The sequence below is a fragment of the Triticum aestivum genome, chromosome 3D (assembly GCF_018294505.1).
Source record: "Triticum aestivum cultivar Chinese Spring chromosome 3D, IWGSC CS RefSeq v2.1, whole genome shotgun sequence".
NCBI classification, from domain to species: domain Eukaryota; kingdom Viridiplantae; phylum Streptophyta; class Magnoliopsida; order Poales; family Poaceae; genus Triticum; species Triticum aestivum.
In genome coordinates, this window is record NC_057802.1 from 397124772 (window position 1) to 397138193 (window position 13422).

A 13422-nucleotide genomic window follows, 5' to 3' on the forward strand; every position below is an offset into this window, starting at 1 on the left:
TTCCTTTGCCCCATTTCCAATATAGAGAAGATATTTATGCATATCCTTGTTTTCATGCCTTTCCAAAGCAGTTCACTGATGATTACCTCTCAAACCACCTCTAAGGTCAGGAGGCGAGGAAGGTTTTCATACAACACCCATAGTTCAATATTGAAGTGTTCCTGAAGAGGATGAAGGACGGACGGTCAATCATCCACAGGCACTGGCCTAAAGTTGCAAAGACCTTCAACATGAATGAAGGCTCGATATTCGCCTTCCGCTTCAGCAGTTTTCCAGATGAGATGCATCTGTCTATATACCGTCTATGATGCTAATTTCGAAAGGTTCTACATGCATGTTGCATGTGAAACTTGGTGCTGGTGTAGTTGTGTAATGGGGTAGCTGAGTGCTGAAGCTATATCATGTTGTACTCTGATGTATTTCAATTATGAAATTCTGCTTCCTTAATATGGAAATGAAATATATTATGTGCTTAATATGAATGTCAATTAGATTAATAAATGGATTATTAATAATAGGGCAATTAGCTCGCTAATGGCGAATTAGCCTGCTAATTGGGTTTTGCTATTGCAAACGGTTATTGAAAAAAATACCGTGGGCGATGACCTCAGGCAACGCACACAGTTTCTAGGAATAAACCGTGTTGGATCAATGAACAATCACACACGACTTTCTCTTGAAAACTGTTTGCGTTAGGCCACCTTGCGTAAAAGTTTACCACATAAAAACTGTGTGTGATGGACAACCTTTGCCACACAGTTTCTTCTACGGACCGTGTGTGATACATTCAATAACGCAAATGATTTAACGGGAAAAAATTGTGTGTGATGTACCTGTGAACGGAAACATTTTCCTTGGAGCGACTGTGTGGGATGTACATACGAACGAAAACGTTTAGCGGGGACGGACTGTGTGGGGTGTACTTGCGACCGGAAACAATTTTGCCTGTATAATTGTATTTTGAGCTCTACTGTATGTATTTCTGTATTTGAGTGCTCGACGGTCGCACATGACCTCATTTTGCCGAGTGTGTGTGCCAGGAGGGCATATCCCAGACGGTTTCTGGGTCGTGTGGGAAGGACCCCCCTATCGCCCACACTCACTAGGCGACGGTTCCAAATGCAGTCACGGAAAGAGGTTAAAACTGTTTGTATAGGACCGACGCATACCAGTGGTGGTGTTCCAAACTATAGTTTGACCCGCCAAAATAGAAGGCAATCCAGTTTATCCTCACCAAATTGACTCGCCTTTATTTCCCAAGCTGTACCGCAGGACCTCTTTGAGCTGAATAGGAAATTTTATCAATCTAGAAACAAAATCATAATATAAATAAGAGTGCATTTATTAAATTAGCATGTTGTCCCTAAGAACAAAAGAAAAATAAAGGACATGGAAACTAAATGTCAAATCTGGTTAGAAATATATAGAACACTCTCACGGTTATTGCATAACAATTTCGACACTGAATAGTCTAAAAAATCTTTTTTGAACACATAAAAAGAATCTATTTATGCACTGAGAAGTTCATATAGTGTAGTATAAGATTTGTATATCTGTAAGTTGCAGCAACCCGTAGAAGTTCCACCAACTTGTAGGTTGTATACCTCCGCCAATGGTCAACAACAGGTCAGTCGCGCCGGTACGTGCCTGAGAGAACAGAAGAAGAAGCCGACAGGAGAGCGCACAAGCACAGAGAAGCCTATGTGGAGGGAGCCGCAGACAACGGCTCATCAGGATCTTAGTGCCAAAATTTATAGTTCACAAGGTACAGTATTTGAGAGATGGATACTTAAACAAAATTGCTTCACTTACAGACAACACATATGGAAACAACCCTACGGACGGAGGTGGGAGCAACTAATTCATCCCACCCCTTGAATTCCCATGCTGGGCCCCAGACCCTCCAATCTGATAATGTCATCCCTGCCCATGTAAGTGTAGCATTGCTCATACTTAAATGGTATCAACCAAAAGCCAAGATGAAAGAACATGTACTTTTTGTTTATGAGGATTCATGAAAAATTGTAATCGACGTGAAGATAGAGATTCCAAGTGCAATGCTAATTAGCATTGCCTTGGATATATGGTTGAATTAACATGGCTCATAATAAGTGAATTACCTCACTGGCACTTTCTAGTTCTTCTTCAGAACTGTGCCAGCCCAAGGAGCATGGATTTTGAAAGTACCTTCCATATTTTCAAAGGAAGCCTTGAATAGTTGCACTCTCTTTCTATCTCTATCTCTCTCTGGATCAGGAGCTCTATTTGAGAATGTCACGAAAAACCTGTATACATAACACATAGCTATTAATTTCGAAATAGTTTACATGAACACCACCATAGATGGCAAGTATAAACACTGTTACTGAATTTAGTTGGGGGTGGTGAGGTCCCACAACATATTTCTGCAAGTAGAAGAGCAATTACTCCCATAGGTGCATAGATCATTCTTTACTATTATGGGCTTTTAGTATTGTTAGCAACATATAGAGAGAGAGAAACAAATACATTGGTCAATTTTTTAATGTACCCATGTCTTGCCACGGACCAACAAGCATAGTATTTATGCATATATTATTCTACGCTATTAAATTCATCGAGTACAACATATATCTGGATTTTCACCACATAGCTATAAATGCGAATGTATTTCTTTTGCTCCCACCTCCTCAACCAACATGTCCACCCATTCTTCCTGGCTACCCCTATCCTTCCAAAATGTCGCATGTGCCCATTGAGCAATGTTTATAATAATGCCACAATGATTGGACAGTCATATTAATCACCCCTAGACAAGAAATGAGAAATTGTAAATCTATGCTTATTTCAAAGAAGATGGCACTATCTTCTAATTTCATAAACGTAAACATGAGGTGTGTTAATATAGTCAAATTCACACATGAGTTAGTCAAAGGATTACATTGAAGGAAACAAATGTTTGCATATTAATTACTTGTGAGGTCAAATGGAGTTTGACTCCTTTTGGAGGTTGCATCTTCACCTCTTCACTGAAAGGTAAAATAATATTTTGCAATGACTCGGATGCTCCTAATGCTATTGAGTTCACACAATTTCAAGAAATGTTAAATAATCATCATAGTCAACCACTATTTTATGTTAGTTGATCTCTAATTTGTCAACAAGACTATACATACCAAATTATTGAATAATTCTAGTGAACAGTTTGAGTATGTGAACAAATTAGTGTCAATTGCTGCTACTTTGAGTAACTATGACATTATGTGAGTTAGCCGACATAACAATCTAATATCAAATTTACCAGCCGATTAGGCCTTGTACAATGGTAGGTGCTTAAAAAAACAAACCGGTTTTTTGTGAAGCACCGGTGCCTATTTCTACAGGAGAGACGCCTAACTAAGCGTCTACCCTGTAAAAATAAGCACCGGTGCTTAAGAAAAGCCTGGTTTATTTCTCTAAGCATCTCCCTAAGCACCTTGCATTGTACAAGGCCTTACTGCAAAATCTGGAGCACTCATGTTGACACTTCATCAAGGCTTGAGGGGGAACAAAATAATGAGATAGCCACACCATGACACTAAGGCCTTGTACAATGCTAGGTGCTTAGAAAAATAAACCGGGTTTTCTGGAGCACCAGTGCCTATTTCTACAGAAGAGACACTCACTTAAGCGTCTGCCATGTACAAATAAGCATCGGTTCTTAAGGAAAGCCTGGTTTATTTCTCCTAAGCGCCTTGCATTGTACAAGGCCTAAGTAGTGGTGCATCCATCCCTGTAGCAGGACATAAGTGTGCCCTCTCATGGTCTTGGCATGTGTACTTCTCGAGTAGCATCATCTGGCGGAGGGGCAAATATACGACGAGCGTGCGAGCGAGGAATCCGTGGTGAGCATGGCCGTGATGAACCCTAACTTTGTCCTGAGCGGCAGGCATTCTACGAGGTCGCCCGCGCTCAAACCGCCGCTCACAATGAAGAGGCGGCGCATGCGATCATGGACGAGAACGCCGCCAGTTGCATGTCCCACATGCCGCCAAACAGCGTTGGGCGGCCGATGGGACGATGAGCGTGCCGGCCTCTCCACATCCATCATGGGCGTCATGTCTACCGGCAACGGACAGGTCATGGACTATGATGATTATGGGTAGGGCATGGGAGGCGGCAGGGCCTCAAGTCCTAAGTGGGCCGGTCCGTCTCCCATGGTCTACTCTTTCTCGCCGCAACCACGCCTTCACTTTGCAGCTCTTATCAGCGCCGCTAATGGAGACAACGATATGAGCCCGGTAATCATCGGAAGGGAACAACAAAGATGTGGGGGGCGGGTGTCAATGTCAAAACCGGCATATCTCAGGTAGGGGTCCCGAACTGTGCGTCTGAGGATCAATGGTAACAAGGGACGGTGGGACACAATGTTTACCCAGGTTCGGGCCCTCTTGATGGAGGTAAAACCCTACATCCTGCTTGATTATATTTGACGAGTATAGGGGTTACAAGAGTTGATCTACCTCGAGATCAAAATGGCTAAACCCTAGCTGTCTAGCCTATGAGAATTCTGATAGCCTCTACGGACTAAACCCTCCGGTTTATATACACACCGGAGGGGCCTAGGGTTGTACAGAGTCGGTTTGTGGGGGAAGGAAATAACATATCCGGACAACAGTCTTGCCATCCACGCATAGGGGAGTCCTACCCAGACACGGGGGGAAAGTCTTTTGCTTGTATCTTCACGGCCCATCAGTCCGGCCCATATCGAATAGCCCAGACACCCAAGGACCCCCTAATCCAGGACTCCCTCAGTAGCCCCCGAACTGGCCTTCAAATGACGATGCAGTATCCGACTTATGTCTTTGGCTTTTGCAAGGTTGGTTCTTCATCATACCTTGGACGGATAACAGTCCGTCCCTGGTTTCCACGGTCTACCTTTATGACTCCTTCCCAGTCGTCGCCTCGATTCCCATGCACTGGGCCATAATAACTTTTACCAAAAAGAAAACCCCTGGCCACACAAGGATGGCGCCTATATAAAGAGGTTAGATCCCCAAGGGCCATCCACATCATGCAGAGAACACCAGGACTAGCCATGAAAAATATCAAAACATGGCCAGCACTCCAGGCCCTTCTTCGCGCCCCCATGGCCCTCAAGAGGGTGATTGGCAGAGCTGGTCAGTGTCTTATCTTCAGTTGAGTCGACTCCAGACGCAGGGATATCTCCCCCTCGCAGATCTAGTCTCCGCACAAGCGGGATTAGCTTCGATTGGCAATGATGTACTAGCTGGAAATTTCCCCAACCCCAATAAGGAGGAGACGGTGTGCTTTGTTTCGTTTCTCTTGCGGGACTTAGGATTTCCGATCCATCCCTTTCTAAGGGGTCTGTTGGAGTTTTACGGCATCCAGCTGCACAACCTCATCCCAGGTTTGATTCTGCACATCTCAGGCTTCGTCGCTCTCTACGAACTATTTCTGGGCTGTGAGGCCCATTTTGAATTATGGAGAAAGTTCTTTTGCCTCGTCTCGCCATCGAGGGGGCTCCATATTCGAAGTGGGCGGCACCGAAGTATGGCACATAGATGGATCAGGCTACCTTATTGGAACTCCCAAAGAGGTATCCCCAGAAAGGTCTTCGAAGTGGTTTTATATTGGTGATGTCCCACTTTTGGACCTAGTTCGGTGTGGCCTCCCTGAATTTTCCAGCGCTCCTCTAAAGAAACACCTCAATTGGCGTCCCCGGAGTCCCAAGGAGGAAGACAGTGTGGAAGTAAAAAGGTTGGTCAGCAAGGTTAGATTACTAGCTCATACCGAGCTCTCGATAATCGAAGTCATGGCCGTTGCAATAAAACGATGTATCCAGCCCCTTCAGTCCAGAGTAACTCCTTTATGGTGCTACAACAGAGAATATGACGCATCTCGTTACAGATGCAAGGGTCCGGACACCCCGGCCGATCAGGATAGGGGGGAAAAAGAAGATGTCCTCCGCTTGAACTGCCGAGAAGGTTATTCCATGTACAACCCCATTGAATGGGTAAGATTTTGATTATCAGTGCTGCTTTACTGCTGTCGAGGTACACTAATCAAATTGTTCTGTCTTGAATAAGTCATGGAGGAAGATAATCGAGGACGTTCGCTGTCCTGCCCCATAGCCAGAGGATCATAATCGCAACGAAGACCCTAGCTCCTACGAGGATCCGGATATATACATAGAGTTCGATGATGGAGTATTTTATCAGGCGAGCCTTGACGGCTCGGAAGTGGCTATTACGACCGACTACCCCCGCCCTTATTCCTTCTCCATCGTAAGTATTCAAAAAAGCTTCTTCAAAAAGAACCCCTTACTTGCACCTTATCCATTGTACTAAACTGTACTTCATAGGATCGGCGCTCGGCAAGCCGTACTACCTCGAGGGCGGCCTCTACGCGGGGCGACCGTTCGAAACAAAAGGAAACCGGGAGTGCTGTCGAGCCCTCTCCTCCTTCAAAGAGGTATGTCCTATGATATATGCCGAAGCATGAGATCAGATTGTTAAATTCCTCCTCTACCTCTATTTCAAGAGGAGTACATGGCAAACCGTGGGAAAACACCCAGCTAGCCGAATGTCGGCTAATCTGGCACCGCCTCTTGAAGAGGATTCAGATGACGTATCTATCGCGAATTCGGAGGTAGAGAGCGTAATGAATCATCGTTGACTGAAATAGGCCATGCGCGCTCCAGCTTTCTCTGAACAGGAATGTACCGCACTCAGCTCCGTGGATGCATATATCTGGGCCGCTCGGGATGGACTGGCGGGAGTTACTCAACTGTTTTCAAAGGATATGCAGGTAATAGTTTGTGCAATTTTAATAGATATATGACAGTAGCCCCTGAGACTTGAAGCGGTTAGGCCAACTGATTTAAGGATCTTACAACCTGCAGGTTCTCAGGGAGAAGAACAACGCATTATCCCAAGAGCTGAAGACAAACCAGATAAAGCTGAATGGTGCCACCATAGAGCTTGCAGAGATGAAAAATACCACAATGACCACTGATCAGAGGAACAAGCTTGAGAAGGAAAAGGATAAACAAGCCGAAGAGATAAAGAGCTTAAAGGCACAGTTATTAGCCGCACAGCGAGAAAATAAGAAGTTGAAAGGCGGCATATTGAGTATGACCTTTTAAAACATCTAAAGGACGTAGATTATCCCATAGTCTGGATTGTCACAACATTGTTATTGAAGGTCTGTTAACCGGTCCACCTGAGGAGGAAGCATCCGGATTTCGAGGCGGCGTGCTTAAGGAACTGTCTGTGATTCATGGGCGAGCCCGAAAAGCTATGAAAAGTATGGCGAAGGCTTTATGGCCATCCGATGCCCCTCGGGAAAGTATGGAGGGGTTGGCGAACCTATTCAAAGGTTCCCAATGCCGTTTTGAGCTATGGAAGGCGTCCGCATGCCAGGAAGGTGCACGAGAAGCGTGGGCGATGGTGAAAACACGCCACACCAGACTCGGTCGAAATCATATGGCTCGAGTTGGACTTCGAGGGTCCGACAGAAAGGAGATTCCCGTGAACTTGGTATACGGCCAAGTGATGATAGCTGCAAAGTACTCACAAGAAGACTATAGTTTAGACAGTCTTATAGATGGTATAGATAAGGAGTAGGTGCTTGTTTTGATGTATCAATGTACCTCTATTCTTGAATTTTTATCTCCGATCAAACATGTGAAAATTTGTCATTGCGGACTTTCGGCTTCGGCCTCCGAGCCAAGAAGGTGGAGTGTTTCCGGATATTTGTGGAATGTAAGAAACATTCATTATGTCCGGAAACCAGGCAATCCCGTAATATTGCTCGAACAGACAAAAATTTAGTTCGGGGAGGTATGTTATATTACGTATGTAAGAAACATCTTCCAAGGAGAATAGTTTCATTAATTGCTCGTGCCTAGGCTTTGATCTGAACTACGGGGAGCCTGTCCCGCATTATTTTTTTCAAAGAGTTACAGGAACGTAACAAATTGCCGTTGCTTGCCAACCAATTATTCTCTTAAGAATGCTAGCTTTCGGCTTCACCCGTCTGAGGTACAGGTCTGGATTACCCGGTTGTAACAATCGCAGAGGTGCTCCCTTTACACCCTAGCCGAACAATCGGGAACATAGGGTATAAACACAGGAGCAAGGCAACCCAGCTTGGCAAAAACTTTAGTCATAGAGGTGCATATAATGGCAAAAAAGTGTATATAACAAACGGCATATGTAATGTAAGCTCCAAGCTTTTAATAATAAGCTTTGTCAAAGAAGACCTCAGTCATAGTGGGGTGTATACATTTAAAGATGTGTACCCCTAATAGTTTGGCATATCTGAACATACACTTGGAAGTATGTAGGAGAAAGGAAGAGGAGAGAAAAAGAAGGAAAACAAAAGGACTAAGAAAAGGATGAGGCCGAACTATGCGTAGAATCTTCGGAGCCAAGCAGCGTTCCATGGATTTGGCTCGAGGTGATTATCCGATGCATTACGAAGGCAATAGGCTCCTCCTATGAGAACTTAGTCTATGATGAATGGCCCCCCCCATTTTGGCTTGAGCTTATCCTTCTTCTTCTCAGGGAGGCGCAGAACAAGTTCGCCGACATTATAAATCTTGGCCCGCACTTCTCTGCTTTGGTATCTCCTAGCCTGTTGTTGATAAAATGCGGAACGGGCTCGTGCAATATCGCGCTCCTCTTCAAGGCCGTCCAGGTCGTCTTGCCGATGGAGCTCGGCCTCTCTCTCTCTCTTCATACATGCACACTCGAGGTGAGTCATGAATAATGTCATAGGGCAAGACAGCTTCTGCGCCGTACACTATGAAAAAATGTGTGTATCCAGTCGTTCAATTAGGCGTAGTCCGCAGCCCCCAGAGTACAGAATCGAGTTCCTCCACCCAATGCTTATCTGACTCCTGAAGGGAGCGCACCGGTCTGGGTTTAATGCCACTCATTATTAGGCCATTGGCCCGTTCAACCTGACCGTTAGTTTGAGGATGGTAGACGGATGCATAGTCGAGCTTAATGCCAAAGTTAGCGCACCCGTTTTTTACCTCATCGGCTGTGAAATTGGAGCCATTATCGGTGATGATGTTGTGCGGGACACCATAACGGTGTACCACGCCGGATATAAAGTCGATCACTGGTCGTGCTTCAGCCTTTTTCTGGTTTGGCCTCTATCCACTTAGTGAATTTATCCACCATGACCAGTAAATATTTCTTTTTGTGGCTTCCCCCTTTAAGGGGTCCGACAATGTCTAGCCCCCAGATCGCAAAAGGCCAAGTGATGGGGATTGTTCGTAAGGCAGTGGGAGGCATGCGACTTTGATTGGCGAAGAGCTGGCATCCTATGCAACGTTGCACAAGGGCTTGTGCGTCTGCTCGGGCTATTGGCCAGAAGAAACCTGTCTGAAGGGCCTTGCTGACAAGGGCCCGAGCTACGGCGTGATGGCCGCCCAAACCAGCATGTATTTCGGCCAAGAGATGCCATCCCTCTTCTTCGATAATGCACCTTTGAAGGACTCCAGTAGTACTTTTCTTGTGAAGCTCACCTTCGTGAACTTTATAGGCTTTAGAACGTCGAACTATTCGACGGGCCTAATTTTGATCATCAGGAAGCTCCTGCCTATTAAGGTAGGCCAGGAAGGGTTCGGTCCATGGAACAATAATGGCCATGATTACATGGGCAGAAGGTGTTATTTCGGTGGCCGAACCCCCGATGATATCTGTATTGTGTTCGGCTGTTGGGGGTATGATCGGGTCCGGACTAGTATTTCCACTCTCATCCTGCCATGCCACAGATGGCCTAAAGAGCCTTTCCACAAAGGTGTTAGGTGGGACGGGATCGCGTTTGGCGCCCATTCGAGCGAGGATGTCCGCTGCCTGGTTACTGTCTCGGGCAACGTGATGGAACTCGAGCCCCTCGAACCGAGCCGATATTTTGAGTACGGCGTTTCGATATGCCGCCATTTTTGGATCTTTTGCATCGAACTCTCCATTTATTTGGGATATTGCGAGGTTTGAATCCCCGTGCACCTCTAGGCATATTATGCCCATGGAGACAACCATTTGGGGACCATGTAGAAGTGCCTCATATTCGGCTGCATTATTAGAGTCCGTATACATGATTTGCAGCATGTAGCAGACTATGTCCCCCATAGGGGATGTCAAAATGACACCAGCCCCCAGTCCGGCTAGCATTTTAGAGCCATCAAAGTACATGATCCAGTTGGAGTATGTACTATACTCTTTAGGGAGCTCGGCTTCCGTCCACTCGGCCACGGAATCGGCCAGCACCTGAGATTTAATAGCTCGGCACGACTTGTATCTGATTTCAAATGGTAAGAGCTCAATGGCCCATTTAGCTATGCGGCTAGTGGCATCCCTATTATTTATTATGTCACTGAGTGGTACTTCGGATGCCACCGTGATCGAACACTCTTGAAAATAGTGCCGAAGCTTGCAGGATGCCATGAAGACCGCATAGGCTATCTTTTGATAGTAAGGGTATCAGGATTTGCATGGTGAAAGGACCGCCGATACATAGTATACTGGTTTCTGTATGGGGAATTTATGTCCCTCTTCCTCTCGCTCGACGACGAGTACATCGCTCACGACCTGGTGAGTTGCCGATATTTAGAGCAACATAGGCTCGCCAACACTTGGGGCGGCTACGATTGGATTGCCTGCTAATAAGGTTTTTATTTCTTCCAATCTGGCTGTAGCTGCATCCATCCATTCGAAGTGGTCGGTGCGTCTCAGCAGTCTATAGAGAGGTAATGCCTTTTCTCCTAATCTGGAGATGAAGCGGCTCAAAGCCGCCATGCACCCTGCTAGTTTTTGGACCTGCTTTAAGTCCGTTGGCATGGCTAATTGTGACAAGGCTCGGATTTTGGCTGGGTTCGCTTCGATTCCTCTATTGGAGACAATGAACACGAGCAGTTTTTCGGCTGGAACTCCGAAAACACATTTTTTTGGATTAAGCCGTATGTCATATGTTCGGAGGTTGTCAAATGTGAGGCGGCGATCATCCACCAATGACTCGGTGTGTTTAGTCTTGATGACCACGTCGTCCACATATGCTTCCACTGTTTTTCCGATTTGTTTTTCCAAACATGTTTGAATCATGCGTTGGTAAGTGGCACCAGCATTTTAAGCCCAAAAGGCATAGTGTTGAAAAAAGGTCTGTATGGGGTAATGAATGCCGTTGTGGCCTGGTCGGACTCCTTCATCTTAATTTGATGGTATCCGGAGTAAGCATCAAGGAAACACAATGAGTCGTGTCCTGCGATTGCTTTGATAATCTGGTCAATGTGGGGCAACGGGAAAGGGTCATTGGGGCATGCCTTATTGAGGTCTTTGAAATCGACACACAAGCGCCAGGATTTATCCTTCTTCAGCACCATGACTAGGTTGGCTAGCCAGTCCGGGTGCTTGATTTCTCTAATGAACCCGGCCTCGAGTAGTTTAGCTAGCTCCTCCCCCACGGCTTGTCATTTGGGTTCGGAAAATCGCCGTAGCATTTGCTTGACTGGTTTGAACCCCTTGATTATGTTGAGGCTATGTTCGACCAGTCAGCGTGGGATCCCGGGCATGTCCGAAGGGTGCCAGGCAGAGATGTCCCAATTTTCGCGCAGGAACGTTCGTAGGGCGGCATCGACCGTCAGATCTAGCTATGCTCCAATGGACGTTGTTTTGTTAGGGTCCGTCGGGTGCACTTGAAATTTAACTATTTCATCTGCTGGTTTGAAAGAGGTGGATTTGGGCCTCTTATCGAGGATCACATCGTCTTTGTCCACCGCGGATCGCAGGGTGGTTAGTTCTTCGGTCGCGAGGGCTTCAGATAGTGCCTCGAGGCCAAGGATGCGGTTTTGTTTTCGGCGCGGATTGCTATATCTGGATCACTGGTGATAGTGATTGCTCCGTTGGGCCCTGGCATTTTAAGCTTCATGTACCCGTAATGGGGTATGGCTTGGAAGCGTGCGAAGGCATCCCGCCCCAAGAGGGCGTGATATCCGTTGTTGAAAGGGGCCATGTGGAAGAGCAACTCTTCGGACCTGTAATTCTCAGGTGTGCCGTATACTACATCAAGTTTGATTTTCCCCGAGCATTGTGTTTCTCGACTGGGGATGATGCCTCAAAAGGTGGTACTACTTCGCTCGATGGGGGTCTTGTTAATTTGCATTTGGTCGAGCGTCTCCTCATAGATGAGGTTAAGTCAGCTGTCGCCGTCCATGAGCACTTTGGTGAGTCGAAATCCATCCACAATTGGGTTTAAGACCAAGGCGGCTGGTGCTCGGACTGATCGGGCCCTTGGTTCATCATCAGTGTGGTTGATTTCGGCGAGGTCGCAAAGCGCCCTTTTGTGCCGATTATTTGAAGAGAAGGTCTCGAAGACCGTAAAGACATTAAGATCGTCATCCTCCGAAGAATGCCTCTCTGGTGTAATGTTGGTGAGGATAGCCTCACCGCTTTTAGCAACTTGTTGGAGGACCCAACATGCCCGCAGGCTGTGAGTTGGTTCGATACTCGGCGTCGCATGTATCTTACAGGATTTGTCGAGGAGTTCATCAAGAACTGTTCTGTGCCCCGTGAGGGGTTTGGTCTTCTTGCCAACGGGCTTATAATCGGATGCCTCGTCGGGGTGTATCCGTTTTGCCCGTGTGGTGGACCGCTTAAAGGCAGCATGTTCCAACCGGGCTTTCTGGGCCTTCCATGTGCTTTCCATCGCACAATACTTCTGTACTAGGTGTGATAATTCCGTGAAGGTCTGTATACGACAGCGGTTGAGGGCGTTCAGAATTCCCTTGTCCGTACAATTACGATGAAAAACCGAATGTAACATCCCAAATTTTCAATGTGGAATGTTATACATTAGATCATCACGCATAACATATTTTATTGCATTTTGTTTTGCGATCCTAGAAATTCTACGCAACTCAAGGTACCACGGAGAGAGTTGGGGATTTCATTATTTTCATATTTGGGTTTTCTCAATTTTTAAAAATAGGATCATTTGTTGTAATTATTTTCTCTCCGAAAATATTTCATATCAAATATATGAGAGGGGATAAAATGACTTCTCCAAAAATAATGAAATATTGGAGGAAAAATATTAAAAACAAGTATTTGATTTTATTTGGGTTTTATTTGATTTTATTTGAATTAGGAAAAATATGCGTTTTTCAAAATTGCATTTTAGGCACAAATAAATGTTCATCTTGTCCGGCTTCTTTTTGGAGGACGGGGAAAATTTATTTCAGGATTTTGGAGTCCGTTTAGTATTTCTTTTCTTTCTTTTTCTGCACGTCTGATTTAAAAAAAACGAACCGACCTACAGGGTCGTGTCCGGCTAGAACTCTGGCCCGGCCGGCCTTTATAAGCCGCGAGGCCGCCCCGCCAGCCCAAGCCGCCTGCCCTGCGAAACCCTAGCGCCGCCGTCGTCGCCGCTGCC